General features: G+C 36.9%; 2 pseudogenes; both read left to right on the top strand.

Annotated features, from left to right (window-relative positions):
• LOC129395646 (RNA-binding motif protein, Y chromosome, family 1 member F/J-like) overlaps positions 1-18097 on the top strand; it is a 353374-nt pseudogene that overhangs the window by 161083 nt on the left and 174194 nt on the right.
• Positions 5231-5861, top strand: LOC129395491 (ras-related protein Rab-9A-like; annotated as a pseudogene).

The following is an 18097-nucleotide window of genomic DNA, read 5'->3' as shown; positions in this document are numbered from 1 at the left end:
GAAGAAAGCATCTAGGATTTATAAAATATGTGCTCTTCCATTGTAAGAAAATGTATGTGATCAACCCTGTCCTCATTCTCACCTAGAATTTAATGGAACCAGAGACTTACAAACCTTATTTTTCCCCTTATCATTACACTGAGTTTGCTGCCAATGTGAGCACATATATTATTGAATATACATATGAGTTGACAATACACATTATTACTTTTTTGTTCTTGAGTTTAAAATGCAAACTCTCAGCTGCACCATGTGTGCTAATTTTCTTTACTCGGTATGAATGCGTTGTGGTCTGGTATGAAAATTCCCAAATCCTCCCTCTTTGCCCATGGATGTAATTATCCAACTACAGTAACACTGTTTAGAAGTTTAGCTGATAAGGTGATCCTTTTGAGTTAATAACTTTACATATCTTGATGGGTTTCTTGGCTGTATTAATAGGGGATGACCTTTAATGTTGGATAAAAATAAATTTCTGAGGTGTACCAATTTTTATTTTTTCTTGTTTGAATATATATGTGTGTGTATATATATATATATTTAATCATGTATACATGTATATGTACACACACACACACCTATTTGAACATATATATAAAGAAAAGTAACCACATACACACACATACACACAAAATCTCCTTTTCTTGACCAAAGAAACAATGTGCTCACTATGTAAACCAGTCTTTTTCTTGTGTATGGGTGTGCATTTCACATAAAGATTTTCCAGCCCAATTTAATTTACATTTGAATGAGGCATGTCTACACTCATTTTTTGGTTTCTTCTTTAAATTTTTATTTTATTTTGAATACCAGTATCACACGTCCTTGTTGGCTACATGGAAATATTGCATGATGCTGGGTTATGCAGTGTGAATTTCAACACCCAGCTAGTGAGCATGGTATCCAATAGGTAGCTTTTTAGCCCACTTCATTTTTTTATTCTCTGTATTTCCACAGCATCTGCTGCTTCCATATTTACGTGCATGTATTTTCAATGCTCATCTTCTGCTTATAAGCGAAAACGTGATTTTTTTTTCTGTTCCTGCAATAAATATGGCCTCTGTCTGCATCCGTGTTGCTGTATATGTCATCATTTCATTCTGTTTTATTGCTGCATAGTATTCCTTCGTGTATAGGTACATTTTTAAATCCCATCTACCACTGATGAACTGAATACTAGTTTTCTGTGTGCAGTCCACCTAGGTTGACTCCATGATTTTGCAAATTTGTGTAGTGCTGCATTAAAGTTATGAAAGCATGTGTCTTTTTGTTGGGATAATGTGCTTTTCATTTCTGGACACATACCTAGTGATAGAATTTCTGTGTGGAATGTTAGCTTCATTTTAAGTCATTTGAGAAATCTTCAGCCTGCTTTCCTAAGTGGCTGAACTCTTACGCATTCTCATCAACAGTGGGGAAGCATTTTCTATCCTCTGCAGCTTCATGAGCACCTGTCTCTTTTTTTTATTTAATTTTTTGACTCTTAAATAACAGCCATTCTGACTGGTGTGAGATGGTGTCTTATTGTGGTTTTGATTTGCATTCATGAAAAAATTAATGATGATGAATACTGTTATCATATACTTATTGGCCACTTATATGTCTTGTTTAGAGAAAGGCCTGTTCATGTCTTTGAGTACTTTCAATAGCTATTTGTGTTTTTCTTGTTGATGTGTTAAAGTTTCCTGCAGATGCTGAATTTTAGACCTTCGCTGGTGCAGCTGGGAAATATCTTCTCTTGTTCTTAGGTTTTCTGTTTGCTTCAAACTAATATTGATGATAATTGGTTCAATTTTATAGAATATCTTGCCAAAAAATAGAGCGTTCTGTGCTCATTTTACAAAGACAATGGAGTCTCTTCTGTAACACTCCTGACTTCTCTGTAAGTGGATAAAAGCTTATATTTATATCAATATAGGTCTTCTTCTTCTTTATTGGACACGGATGTGTTCTTCCTCACTATATAAATTCTGTGCTACACATGCATGGGTATTACCATAAGCCTTCAGGTTGCATGAATCCTGGTTGTTCGGTTTTATTGCAATTATGATTATGATTATGATTATTCTTCTTTAACAGTGCATAGTGTCAGGTAAACCAAACCTAGCTTTGCTCTAACTTTGATATAAATCAAAGTTTCCCAATTGTATACAGTTAGGCAGAATATTTCCAATGTCTGCAAGAGTACTCTCATGCCTTGTTTAGTTTGCATGTAAGGTAACCCGTGTGTTACAGAAACATTGGCCACTTGTTTGATTATAAAACTGTGTATCCCTCTTAAATGAACATTGGAAACTGCTTGAACAGAAACACACTCTTTTTACCTTTATATCCGCCGTCTTTGGCCATCACTGAAAATCAACACAAGCTTACTGGCTGTATACAAACTGAAATTTTTCTTTCTGTGACCTAGATCTAGAACTTTCTGATAAGTTCTGAGTTAATCCTACATGCTCACTCATGTGAGCTTCTTGATTGTGAATAAACAGACAGACACACACACACACACACACACTCTTGCATTTTTAAAATTATTGCATATGAATAAGAAAGCTTAGGAGCTATCTTCTCAATTCTAGTTTTTGGAACTGAGATGCTAAATTTAAATTTGTATGAATGTTGGCCTTTTTTTTCTCTCAGATAGATGGAAGCTTTTGAGACATTTATCCCTTTCCAACATATATATTATATATATATATATATATATATATATATATATATACACACACACACACACATATAAATATATATAATGTATTTTTTTTGAGACAGGGCCCCACTTTTCCACCCAGTCTGAAAATTCATGTCAATACACAAATCAAAGTAGGTTAGTGTTCTTATATTATATTTATGTATACATATGTGTGTGTGTGTACTTATGTATGTATGCAATGTAAAGAAGAATTCTTACAGCTAACTTTACACACTGCTTTCAATGTAGACAGCCTAGGGGTTATAAATCACATGGATAAATGCTATATTCATGGAAGAAAAAGTGTGGCGTTTGTACCTACCAGTCATTTTCGTCACAAATAAGAACATTTTCATTAGGCAAAGACTTAATAGAACCAAAAATTCACATTTAACAATGAGAACGAAGGGTGCCAGAAAACAGGAATGGTACTCACTATGGAAAAGGTATAATCAGTTACACTGAAAAACCTCAAACACAAACACAGAATTACAAACATAAATCAAAATATCAAAAAGGCAAGCTCATTTATCTTGCTCTTTTGGGCCAGGGCACACTCATTTACTTTCAATGCAGTAGGACACAGGCTTTATGCAGCAATGATCTTACAACCATGGCAACTAAAAAATTCACAGAAGAGCATACAGGTCTACAACCAGAGCTCATATATATGTAACAACCGTTTTTCCACCAGAGACTTGTACATTTACTACAGAAATAAGAGGTCAAAATTTATTTTTTGCTACATAATCACTGACTACTTGATCCAGATATGAGCATGCCCCCTGCCTGTGTAAACTCTGGCTTCCACTTGTCATAATGCTAAGTAAACTCTAACTTTCATAAAATCAGACCTTCTTCATATACAAGTGACATGGTTCAAACAACCCAAACACTCGTAACTTTCAAAAACAACAGAAAAAGAGATCTCCAGGTTTATACTTGAGAGCTTTTAACCTTAACAGCAAAAGTTAGTTCAGGTAATACGTAGGCAGAAGGTCTGATTTATAGCCCTTCCCTCCTGGCATGAATAGTAATTTGATGACCTCAATTAACCGAAAAAGAACGTTTTATTGAAGAGGCAGTGAGATTCTTGATTATATAATCTTAGCTATATTTCTGGCATTTTTAGTAACTTTCTCATGCTAAATATCTGGCTTTTAAAATTACAAACTTCATTAACTTGGAGGGGAATAGGAGTTTCCTGGCTGTACATAAGCTTGATGGCTTTCTTGGGGTGGATTTGGGCCCATGGGCTGTATGCAGGCTTCCTGTCTTTGCCAATCTTCACCTTTCTCTTTCATTTAAAAGACAACCTTCAGAGCCGTGCAAACAATAAACTGCTGTTTTCTTGCATATTGAATTCTGTTCTCTGACTGAGAACCCCTGAACCTTCTATTTTCTAGATATAAATGTAACAACCCAGATTTATAAATTATGGACTAGCCTTTTGCACAGGAGCATGCTCATGCTTTTATCTCTTTCCGATGGACATAAGTTAACCATTTAAATAAAATCTGGCCTCCTCCTTCCTGATAAAGGAGTATAATTGTCTGTAAATATACAGAAAGTGCGCTTCCGGAATATGGATGCGTCTTCCAATCTGTGTAAACCATGAACATTCTCAGTCTATTGGGATCTAAAATTTACATTTCGATAAGCTGTAGACAGTCTTTTCTTTTTCTTCTGAGATGGAGTCTTGCTCTGTCACCTTGCTGGAGTGCAGTGGTGCAATCTCGGCTCACTGTGACCTCTGCCTCCTGGGTTCAAGCAATTCTCCTGCCTTAGCCTTCTAAGTAGCTGAGATTACCGGCACCCGCCACCATGCCCAGCTAACTTTTGTGTTTCTGTGTATTTTTAGTAGAGATGGGGTTTCTCACCATACTGGTCAGGTTGGTCTTGGACTCCCGACCTCAAGTGATCTGCCCCCTTCTGCCTCCCAAACTGTTGGGATTACAAACATGAGCCACTTTACCCAGCCTGTGACAGCATTTATCTAACGTGGTGGTGTGCTTCTTCCGAACCAGGCTTTTATTTTTGGCCTGGATATAGTGATAAAGTTTCCAGCTCTCTAAACTCTAACGCCCCTCACATTGGTCATGAACATGCTCTTCAAAGTATAAATATTGCTGTATCAGAAACATGCAGACTTTGATCTCTTACCCATCTTTAACCAACTGTGGTGGGGCTTACCATCAGCGGAGAGGGACTTATCATAGAGTAACAGTTCAGAGCAAGAGCTTTGGGGTCAGACTTAGGCTTTAGTGTTAGCTTCACAGTCAACTGTGACCCGAGAAAGAAGAAGAATGGGCCCTTTCCAGCTGTTTTAGATAATATTGCTAGTATGGTAGCCTGCACATGGCTAAATGCTCAGTCTTGTAAACAAAAGTCTTATTATTTGGTATTCCCCGGGGCTATACATTTTACTTCAGCTAAATGCTGATATCCATAGAATCATGTAGAAGAATAGGTAGGTAAAAAGAAATACAATGGTGCATTTACATTTTACAGAGTTTCTTGAAGCTCTTGAGATTAACGATGGCAGGAAATTCATCACTTATTAAAGTAATTATCCTTGGAGATGGTGGAGTTGGGAGGAGTTCACTTATAAACAGATATGTAACTAATAATTTTGATATCCAGCTCTTTAAGACAATAGGTGTGGAATTTTTAAATAAGATTTGGATGTGGATAAACATTTTGGTGCCACTCAGATTTGGGGCGTGGCAGGTCAGGAGTGATTCTGAAGCCTGAGGACATCATTTTACAGATATTCTGTCTGCGGCCTGCTTACTTTTAGTACCGATGATTCTCAAAGCTTCCAGAACTTTAGTAACTGGAAAAAAGAATTCATATATTATGCAAATGTGGAAGAACACGAGAGCTTCCCTTTTGTGATTCTGGGTAACAAGACTGACATGAGATAACAGCAGATGTCTTCAGAAGAAGCCCAAGCTTGTGCAGGGACGACGACCACTATTTTTATTTTGAAACAAGTGCAAAAGATGCCACAAGTGTGGCAGCAGCCTTTGAGGATGCGGTTTGAAGGGTTTCTGTGAACGAGGATATGTCGGCTCAGTTGATGCACACAGACACAGTGAATCTTCATCGAAAGCCCAGGACTAGCTCATCTTGCTGTGGATTGTTAGAGGTTGCTGCTGCATTCTAATCAACTCACAGGTATACACAAAATCGACATGCGGATAAAAAAGAATTCGGGTTTGCACCACGGTATCATCTACTAATAAATTTCAAATGAGTGTATTGTCCTGCTTTATTAGTTGGTGGGGGAAGGGACACATCCGCTCATGGAAGAACATGTTTTCTCCATAATGGCACTTTGCATTTCTAAATTGTAATATTTGTCTAAAAACGTTTCTTTGATTTACATATGTAGGTTACAGAGCTAAGAAATGAGATAACCAAGAAGAATTATAATTAAAATAAGAAACTTGTCTACGCTACAATTTATACATGAATTTTTTTTTCCTGGGGAAATGGATTACTACTTTTTATATCTACAAGTTTTTATGCAACTAGCATTGCATTCTTGGTTCAAGGAAATAATTTCCTAAAGCAAAAATGTTAGATATAGAAGACTAAAATCTAATGTATTTGCAACGCATTGTTACTTAGTTTACTTCTTCATTCTCTTCAAAATGACTTAACCTTCCGTATTGTTATCCTATGTTTCATTAGAATTACTCTTAGTAGTAATTACTCATCATTTGTGTGCCATGAGGGCACCTCTACCCCCATAGATCATGTTCCACGGTCCCAGGAGAAGGGTAGGTCCCCAGTGGTACAAGAGTTGCTTCATACAGTTTGTCATACATCCAGCTGAATTTGGGCTACCCAGGAATGGAAATCATTTCCATAAACAGAGTTCAGTTTTAAGAAAAAGGCCAACTACTGAACCTGGAGAACAGACAAATGTGCATCTGATATCACAGTTACAATGTGCTGTGTGGAGGATACAAAATTACAATTCCACTAATGCACTAGGTAATATTTGTGTTACTTTCTTCAAACTTGGGGAAGCCTCCTAGTTGAAGTTAAACCATTCCTTTTTAACACAAGACACAAGTAACATTATAGCTCTCAATTGATTTAGCTATGTATTTATTTAGTTTCTTCTCTATCACTGAACATTGTTTACTTATCTCAAGGAATTTTTTTGATTCCCAAATACCTGTTCCAATGATCAGACTTGATGAAGCAAATTGTGATCTTTCATGGATGAAGTTCATATGCTGTGTGGTTGGTGATTATCTGATTCTACAGAGGATAACCAAAGCCTACACTGAGTGTGAATGAGACCCTCAACTGGGAAATGATGGGGATATCAAAGTACATGCTGGGTGAGGGGAGCTGGCTGTCATATAGGGAAAGGGTTTTTGAAAAATTACATCAAAACATTTCTCTCCTTGGCCCCACCCAATGGGAATCAATGTAAAAACATTCTGGTAAGCTAAGCTTTTGAAAGTCTAATGTCCTAACATAAGTGTCGATTTTGCCATCTGTAAATATTTTATGGAAAATACAATAGAAGACGGTTGGAGAACAAAGCAGGTGGTGAGTGTGCAGCTGGAGTGGTGGAAATCTGCTGCAGAGACTCACTAGGCAAAAGAACCATAGATCATGCTCCACAGCTTGAAGAAAGTGTGGGACCCAGTGGTACAGGAGTTGCTCCATATGGTCTCTCATACATCCAGCTAGGTTCAAGCTATCAATGGAAACTTTTCCTTTGAGAGGGTTCAGGTTTTTTTTTCCTATGTTCATGCCGAAGGAAGTATTCTAAGTTTCCAGCTACAGCAAGAGGACAAAACTCGATGTATGCATTTTATCTGGATCACTTTTGGAGCACAGAAGCAGATAACCAACGTAGTGCTAACATACGTGTGCTCAGGTGAGCCTGATTACAAGACTGATCTCACCCTATTCCTCTTGTGTTAAAGAACCTTCAAAAGATATCCCCTACCAGATCCAAGCTTTGCCAGCTTAGCTTTCTTCATAATCTTCTCCTGTCTATCAGCTGTCAGTTCTATCAGTGTGCCCCAGTGCCCTTCTTCACGCCTTCACACCTGCAGTGCTTTCCTCTGCAGCCCACCTTGGAAGTCCCACTCAATGCTCCACTTCCCTTCCAGCTTCTTCAAATAGCAGTCACACACACACAAAATTGGCATTTAACTTTAGTAATACACACACAGGAAGTGTATTACTAGTTTCTGCCTCACTTTCACCAGCCTGTAGGAAAGGTTATATTCAGGTACCACTGTTGTGCAACTGAGCCACGGTTTCCTGCAGTCAGTCACCCTGCTGCTCTTGGCTGGTTTGCATCACATTCCTCCGAATTATATGGTCACAGAGGCCAGAACCAATCATATTAAAAAATACATGTTTGCTGAAATTACTCCCAGATTTCTAGATGAGTATGTACCATTTTCTGCTCCCAAAGCTCTGGCATTTAGTTTGAGTCAATCCGAGGCTTGTATAACCGGTTAAGATATCAAATTAATTTTCATACTACCAATAGAGAGAGCAGGACAAAAACAGTTGTGGTGGGCAGCACTTTAAATATCAGGCTGGAGGCTGTGCACGGTTGGTCTTGCCAGTAATCACAGCACTTTTGGAGGCTGAGGTGAGTGGATCATCAGGATAGGAGTTACAAAACAGCCTGGCCAATATGGTGAAACCATGTCTCTTCTAAAAATCCAAAAATTAGCTGGGTGTTTTGGTCAGTGCCTGTAACCCCAGCTGCTTGGGAGGCTGAGGCAAAGAATTGCTTGGTCCCCACAGTGGAGATTAAAGAGAGTCGAGATCACACCACTGCACTCCAGCCTGGGCAACAGAATGAGAATCCATGTTATATGTGTATATATATACACGTGTGTGTGTGTGTGTGTGTGTGTGTGTGTGTGTATACACATATACATATCTGTATATGTGTGTGTATATATATACACATTATCAAATATTATTAAATAATTCAAATTGCCTTATCTTTAGTGCATCTATTGACTCTTTCATGGATGTTTACTTCATTATGGTAACTTTCAGTGATTTCTGATGCTACGATTATTTCTAGTAGGCACTGTCTTTTCTGGGAGCACCCTGCATTTTGGATGCTAGTGCACACATGCATTTCCGTTGTACCTCTGAGAGGCAGCAAAATTTACTCACTGCAGTAGATGCCCATCCATAAAGTAAAAATTCTAATTGAATTGCATGTGGGTAGGCTTGCGTTTCAATTGCTTACAGGCCAATCTCTCCCCTACCACCCCCAAGAGATATGCAGAAGGTTTGCTGCCAATGCCATACTCCAAGAGGTAAATCAGATCATGTCTCATAGTTCCTGAGTTTTATGGAGGTTCTGTGCCCTTCAAGATATGAGAACCTCCTCTTGCACCCTTAGTTGGGAACCAGAACCCATGATCTCACCCTGCAAAGTGTAAATCTGTGTTGGAAAACAGTAAGCCCACCTTGGCTTCAGCTCTAGCTTACTAGAGCTTTGCGATCCTACTTCATATCCCACACGTGATTTTTTTGAGTTCCACTATTAATATTTAATTGTTTTCATTTATGCAGCATTCATATGTTTTTGGAGGAAAAGTTCACTCTGTTGTGTCAAATGGACATCTTTATATTTCCAGTATCTTCCCACATCTGTGGGCCATGGTGGTGCCTCCTGAATTAACCACTTAATAAATGAATAAAGCAGGTGTGAATACCCTATGAGAGTCACAATGCTAATGATCATTGAGACGGTGGACAATAGACACCAAAACGTTTCAGGAAAAATAATAAGAAATAATGGGAAACAGGAGAGTACAAAACAGCAGACAACCAAACACTAAGGAATAATTTCTGTGACTTGCAAAAACTGCCCAAGACCTGATTTTTGTAAGAAAGTATTTTTAAAATCAGAATAATGACCCTAGTTTTGCCATGCTGATGCTTTACTTACTGCATTTTATTAAGGTTCTGTAGCTCTTCACTAAATACATGCTATAAAACTTCTGCCCAAATGAAGGAAGATGCCATCAAAAATAAATAGTTTGAAATAGTGGAAATACCATCTAATGCAAATTTCTATTAGCAAATTTCTTTCTGTAACACACCTGGCTTGACAAATTTTGATCATACTACAGGTGGATTTTTTATTTTTTTGGCAATAATGTTAGTTTTCTCTCAAATAGAAACTTTGTGTTGACTGCTTTCCAGACGTACCTACCCTGGCTAATTCTTACAAAAAGGTCTTTCATTGTTCAAAGAAAAAGGAATTGAACAAATTTCTCTGTGTATTTATTTTTCATTTGATTAAAAAAAAGTTACTTTAACTAACTAGGACATGCTTTCCATGATCTCAGCCCCTGTGGTAACAGAGCATTTTTTAATCTGCATTTTCTAAATATATTATGAATGGCAGGATAATGTGTGCTAGGAAAGTAGATTATAAAGATAAATGTAAGAAGCATTATGTTATTTCTCCAAGCTGTTCCCAATATGCCTTTATGCCTATTATATCCCACAAACACCAGGACAACTACACCAGCTGCTCTCTACTCTCAGAGGGCATGATATTTCTTCTTCTTCTGGCGCCAGCCACCACCCCCAAAGGAAAGAACCCTCACAAGCCTGAAGTAAGCAGGTGGGGCTTTCACCAATGCTGCAGATAAAACAGTAAGACCTGATAGGCAAGTGGAGCTTTCAACATTGCTATAGATAAAACACTAGGACCTGATAGCTCTCTTTTGACCATGTGTTTCCGTTAAAAAAAAGAAAAAAAAAATGGAATAGAAGACATGAAATTCAGACATTAAAAAGTTCTTTGGATATTAAAAATTGTAGTTTTCTGATATTTTATAACAGTTATATCTATTTCTCTGGGCAATGTTTCACTCAGCATTAGTGAAAACAGACAGACTGAATTCCCTAGACAGACTGAATAATACATGGCTTACTCGCTTCCATTAGTGTGAACACTTTGTGTTATTGCATTTGTGTACAATGCACTATACAAAATGTATTGTACAAAATTGTGTTACTGCATTGTACAAAATGTACAATGTGTTAGATTATGTTAAAAATCAGAAACACCATTCAAGTGCCATAAAATATGAGATGTATATTATTCTTTATTTTATGGGTTTTATAGTATTTTATCAAATGGTGAGATTAGATATTTTCCTTCTCTTAATAAAAACATAAGACTACACTTTCAAAAAAGCCTGAGAAGTGTTGTCCTGAGCATGTTGATTTCTTGAGTACTGGCCGCAAATTACTAAGTTGCTGTTTGATACTGGAAATAAAACATCCCCACACAACTCCCACTAAGATATGGAAGTACATCATTCCAAGCTTGACAAACTACAATATGATGATTGCCTAAAGGAGACTCCAAATCTTATAGCAATTTTTTCTCCCTTCACACATACTCACTTTAACAATTTATTGAATTACCATCATGAACTCACACGTGAACACACAGCACCCCACCATGTTGTGCAGTGGAAACACTGCTGGCTTTGTCGTGGGAAGGGCAGAAAAATCAAAATCCATTGAGTCCCCATCAATAAGCTCATAGGTTGGTACCTCTAGGGTCCTCTGACACAGGCAGAAGTAGCTTCAGAAAAGTTTCCAGAAAAAATCTATATTCATAATTTAGCCCTAATACTTAGGAGAGTTAATATCGGTATTTATTTATTTTTTAACCTCTGTTTGATCATTTGTAAAATGACTAAAATAACCTGTGCCCTTCCTTACCCAATGATTTTTATCATAATCAGGTAAGATAATCTATGTAGAAATCTGGAAATTGTTTATAAAATTTAATATTCCTATTTTTGGAGGGTTTATATTTGGTATATGTAGCAAACGCGCATGCCTTTCTATGTGCCAATTAATGTTCTAAATGGCCTCAGGTTTTAACTCTTTTAATCATCCCAATCTCTGTATGAAGTATAAATGATTATCAGCCGGATTTGATTTATCAGTAAACTGAGACACTGAGAGGCAAAGTAATTCATCTGTACTCTTAATACCTACACTATACCAATGTTTTATGGATGTCACTGACTGAACTCATGCCATATATATGCAATCCCATGCTTAGGCTCTAAGACCAGTGACTGGTATATAAATTGGTTTAACTATACAATGTAAAAGAGAAATTCCACAGAGAAGCCCTCAAAATTCAGTGCAAGCTAACCCTAGGAAAGAGATAGGCAAGTGGAGCCTATCTATCTAGAAGAGAGAAATCAAAATATGTAAATTGTCTAAATGGAAACAATGGACTTTGGGTAAGGAGGAACAAACGATAATGATAGTGACCTGCTGCTGAACAGCCCTTACCTGCATAAGGTTGGGCCCTTCAATTGTCCTTTGTTAGTATCATTATCATATTACTTGTAAGCAATAGCAGAAATTAAAAATGTGACAAAGAAGTGTTTCAGATACAATACATCCTACTGGTGAGAGTAAGATGATGAAAACGTTATTACATTAAAATGAGCAAGGGAAAGATGGGAGTACAAAGAAGTATCATCAAATTGCTCAGATAATGCAGAAAGAGCTAAAAGAATGTATCAGAGTAATTCTACCCATAATGTACTCTTTGACTAGAACACCACATCCTTAAGAGCTAACCTTAAGTAGGCATGGCACCAACAATACTTTTGTGGGGAAAGCAGAAATTTAGATGCATTTACAGAGTGTGTAATGGGGTATATGCGACTTCCTTTCAGCTACGCAACTTCTATTTTTTTATGACTACTTTTTAAAGAGATTTCAATATTGCTTCTCAGTTACCAATTACCCAATCACACAACGTTAGTTTCTAGAATGGACTTTAGCTGCCAGAAGGAGAGATGACTTTGGTAAGGGGGCATTGCTAGTTTATTTGTGATCTATCACTGAGTAACAAATTATGGCGAAACTTAGTGGCTTAAACAACACCATTAATTATTTCACAGTTTCTTTGCATCTGGAAAGTGGACATAGCTATCAGGGTATGTCTGGATCAAGGCTGCTCACAAGATTGCAATCAAGGTGTTAGCTAGAATTTCAGTCATTTTAAAACACATGTGGGGAAAGATGTGCTTCCAAGCTTGTTCATCTGGCTGGTCACAGGATTTAGTTCTTCATGGGTTGTTGGGTTAAGGACATCAGTTCTTGATGGGCTATTAGCTAAAGGCTGTCTCTGCTGTACTGACACATGAGTGTGCTCATAATGCAGCTCAAACATGACAGCCAGCTGTCCCAGAAACAGCTTGGACAGGGGATGAGTGAGGTGTTCCACATTTGGGCTTCCACAGGTGAGATGAATAGGCAAGGTACTATAAAATATTAGTAAAATAAATGGTTAAGGGAACCATGTATGCTGGCTTATTCCTATCATTCCAGCACTTTGAGAGGTCAAGGCAGGAAGATTGCTTGAGGCCAGGAGTCTGAGAGTAGCCTGGGCAACATAGCAAGACCCATCTCTACAGTAAGTATATAAATAAAAATTTCCCTTGGCATGGTAGCGTGCATCTGTTTTTCCAGCCACTTGGGAGGCTGAGGTTGGAGGACCACTTGAACCCAGGTGTTCAGGACTGCAGAGAGCTATAATCATGACACTGCACACCAGCCAGGGCAACAGAGTGAGACCCTATATCAGAAAACAACATAGTTAAGAGCAAACAGTGAAATAAAATGGCTGAACTAAAATGTAAGAGAAGGTCTTTGGAAACTAGGAATTTCAGCAACTGGTACTATTCAGTGAGCCTTTGTGTGAATGTTAAAGTCACTGTAATCATTGGCAGGAATTGGAATGGAAAGGAGGATTGTGAGAACAAAGGGAATGAGTCATAAACTTGGGAAGTGTACTAGAATATGATATTAGAAAGGGAGGAAGAAGAATCTTGACCTCACTCAGGCCTTCCAATATATGGAGTGTGGGGAGAGTACGTGGCCTCTGCTTGGGTGGGCTGCAAGAGAAGTAGTAACCTCTATGGAGAACCTGTGTTATTTCAGGGACAAAGGTTGAAGGTTATGAATTGAGGTTGTTGTGTATACAGAGGAGTTTCTTTATCTAAAGTATTAACTCTAAAATTGCCCAAATTCCCTTTCAAACTGGCCTACTTGATAAAACATTATAGTAAATCTCCTTCCTTCTATGAGTTGCTTGTTCTGTATCTCATATACCGCACTAAAGTACTCCACACATGCTCTTTTATTTCAGGCTTGTTTTCCAGGGAACTCAAGGTAGGACCAAGGGAAAGGGAAACATAATACTGTTTATTAACAGGGGTTTATGTGTGCACAAGTATAATATACAGGATGTATACCAGTGAATGTTAGTAAATTATAATCAAACAAAAATTAAGATATGAATTATCCTGTTTCTAGTAATCACCATCATTATCATCACCATTATCATTTTCGCTCTTAAGAATTCATGGTGGGGTAACAAGCCATATGATTTAATCTGAGATGCTTACAGGAGGAGGCCCAGGCCAGATTTCAGGAGAGAAAGAGGATGTTTTTCTGTACCCAATCAACATGGATTTCATTAAGAAGAGTAAATTTGTTTTTCCCTTTAAATTTACATACTCTGTTCAGAAATCCCTTAGCTTACAAGAAGTTTTAAAAGACATAGCAACACCTTCTATACAAAAGTAGGAAATTATATATTTTTACTAGCAATGAGAAAATGTTGAAAAGATAACAATGAGTAGATAATTTATAATAGGGGAAAATTATAGTTCTGGGAATGTATTAGATTCCTAGAGCTACCATAAAAAAATACCACATTTTGAATGGCTTTAAAATCATAATTTTTTTTTCTGCATTCTGGAAACTAAGAATCCGAAGTCAATATGTTGCCAGGCCTCTGACATTTCTAGAGGAGAATTCTTCCTTGCCCTTCCCAGCTTCTGATTGTTGCCGGTAATCCTTGGTATTCATCAGTTTGCAGTTATATCGCTTCAGCATCTACCTCTGTCTTCACATGGCTGTCTTCCCTCAGTGTGTGTCTCTGTGTCTCTAAATCTCTCTTTCCTTACAAGACGTTGAATTTATGGCATACCCTAATCTAGTGTGACCTTATCTTAACTTGATTATATTTGAAAAGTTTATATATCCAAATAAGGTTACAGTGACGTCACCAGGGTTATTGTTTCAACATAGTTTTTTTTTTTTTCTAGAAAATTCAACCAACTACAGGGTTATTGTCAAACAATTATTGGAATTTTGACACTAATTTCTACAAATCAAAGCTTCTACTAAAATAAATAAATAAATAAATAAATAAATAAATAAAGTAGCAAGGTAACAAATGTATTACTCAGGTAAACCAAATCTCATGATCTGGAAGCAGTCATGAGATTTGGCAGTTTACCTAAGTCAATAATTCCAAAGAAATTATCTCCCTAACCACAATTAAGATAGTTCTTAGATTAGGCATATCCTTAGTCCTGCTGATTTTGTAGCTTTGTTTTGCTGTTCCCAATTACTGGAGTTGAAAACACCTTAGGGGCATCATCCATTAAGGAAAACAAAAATAAAAGGGGCAGTACATCAGAGTTGTTTTCCTACTTCCAATGACTGGATTTTGAGCTTCCCCACTATCTCAAGGTTCTCTGAGGTGGAGTGCTTAGCATCCAAACAACACGCACATGCATACTGGGAAACACTAAGCTTCTTTCTTACTGGAAACACCACTGGGAAGAAAACAAGGAAGTTTCTCTATGTTGGCAAATGACTTTGCCATGAAGGATATGTGAAGGTAAAGAGATTTCGCTCCACTCTCACAGCCTTCAGCACTGCAAATATATGCTGTCATGCAGACCAGCTCTCAGTTCTAAAATGTAGGACCCTCTAGGAGACTGCCTATCTACAGAAAGTACAAAAGTTGAAAGTCGTTTTACATGGCCTCTTTAAAGACACATTAGTTTTGTTGTTCTTTGTTTCTTCAGGCCACCATGTTTTATTAATTTTACACCACTCTGTGCAATAATTATCAAGGAAATATGAATATGAAGTTCCCTTAGTGTAATATTTATGTTATACCCACAAAAAATGCCAGATTGCAGATGTTTTACATCTTAAAGCTCTTTGTCAACTTTGATAATGGTTTTCCCACTTTATATATAATATTTTATTATTGTTAAAAAATTTAGCCTGATTAATTTTCGGCTTAATAATCTGTTATTAGAATTTGAATCTTTTATATGAATATATGACACAATCCTCTTGCATTTTTCTTTACCCCATTCTATGGACTCACTTTATTGTCTTCATTTGCATTACTGTAGTCTTCCTCTAAAACCAAGTAAGTTTAGAAATGGATCAAAAATTGTTTTTGGTTTTCATTTCCTCACAGGTGTTTTTAGCTCCATTCTTTCATCATTAGTTCATTTTGTCAACAAGTATTGTCACAAACTATGTAATTGTCATATTGAATTTTATGCCATTTTTCAGGTGACTCCCCATCTTCTAACACACAAACCTGAAATTCATATTTGCTTTAAACCCTGCTACTGGTCCCCCAGTACTCACCATTATTGAACTAGTTACTAACATTTTTGGTTTATGCATGTTTACCTTCCATTACACCTACCTGTTTTCAAAGGTCCTGTTCAGAACACATTTCTCAAATAATTTCTGAACCTAAAAATGAAAGTTCCTTCAAAATAATTCCTGTTTACAACTTTGCCTTTTCTATATGACCTTCAGTTTATTTATCTGTAAAATAAGTGATTAGATCATTACTATTCGAGTCTACTACATCTTTTGCAGCCTTTTAAACTTGACACAAGCCCTATATGCTAAATGCTACCGTGAGTTAATATTACAAAAACTCAGTAAGAAAGTACACTTGATATAAGGCCGAGGGTGGTGGCTCACGCCTGTAATCCTAGCACTTTGGGAGGCTGAGGTAGGTGGATCACGAGGTCAGGAGATAGAGGCCAGCCGGGCTAACACAGTGAAATCCCATCTCTACTAAAAACACACAAAAAAATAGCCAGATGTGGTGGTGGGCAAGTGTAGTCCCAGCTGCTCAGGAGGCTGAGGCAGAAGAATGGCGTGATCCTGGGAGGCAGAGCTTGCAGTGAGCCAAGATCACTCCATTGCACTCCAGCCTGGATGACAGAATGAGCCTCCATTTCAAAAAAAAAAATTACATTTGATATAATAATATACTTAATCATATATGATAATGTTACTCAAATATTTCAAGTAAAAAGGTAATGTAAAGATAAATTTAATAAATAAGAATACATAATTTTCCAAAAAAACACATTTGAAGACCTTTGCTTACACCATTTGACCTCATATGTTGCTGGCCTGCAGCTAAGTGTACATTATTCAATTTGAATTTCGTGTTAAAAGAAGTCAATAATTTTTGTTAGTTGTAATTTATGAGTGATGGGTGATTTTATTTTTAGAGCAAAATGGAAAAATAGTATCTGATTAGACATAGTCCAGACCAAAAGCAAAACAGAAGTTGTAATGTGTAAAACAAGAACGTCTACAAAATGTGTTTTCTCTTTTTCTTCAATTTCCTTCTATTACTATGTGAACAAAGGGAATCCGGGGATCCTGGAGCAGAGGAGCAAAGGGGAAAGGCCCACATATTTAGGTTGATGAGAATATGAGTAATGCTAAAAACACAATGAATAAATAAACATTGAAAAATCCATTATTCACCTAATGGTTGCAATAAATAGTTAAAATAAGTATTCATAATGCAGAAACTTTTCAGCATCTGAACTAAATACAATGTGTTGTATTTTATGATAATCTGAAAGTGGAGGGATGGTCCAAAAGTGGCTCTTGTTGTCTGTGTAGGAATTAATAGTAATAAATATACAATCCATGTGAACATACATGAATTAGGTATGATTAAAGCTAATAAAGGAGAAAAAGTGAGAGAAAATATTCGATACCACTTATTAAAGAGAGATCTTGCTAAATAAGATTTATCTGCTTAACTTATAATGTTGCTTAAGTTCAATTGTTTGTAACATTGTTTAAGTTCCATTGCTTAAATAAAATACTAATTTTTAAATAATAAAGATGTGAGTAATTAATATCTTGTATGTCAGACACATCTCTAACCCCTGATTTTTGCTATTCACCTAGTGTGATGGTGACCACTGATGACAGTAAACAAATTTATTCATTCATTAAATCAACTGTATTGAATCAACAAAAATGTATTGCTTATCTAAATGTTGTCAGCATTGAATCTTGAAGCATAAATAAACAATACTTATGTATTAACATGCATGGTATTGTGCTGGTCATTATGACTCTATTTGCCTATGTGACACCTTACAATTTTCCAGACCCATGGTATTATGGGCTGAATTCCCAAGCTCCCCACCCATTTATATTAAAGTCCTAATGCCGTTACAT

This window comes from Pan paniscus, chromosome Y (genome assembly GCF_029289425.2).
Source record: "Pan paniscus chromosome Y, NHGRI_mPanPan1-v2.0_pri, whole genome shotgun sequence".
In the NCBI taxonomy this organism is placed as follows: Eukaryota; Metazoa; Chordata; class Mammalia; order Primates; family Hominidae; genus Pan; species Pan paniscus.
The sequence above is the reverse complement of the archived record's forward strand: the minus strand, read 5'-3'. Positions and strand labels throughout refer to the sequence as shown.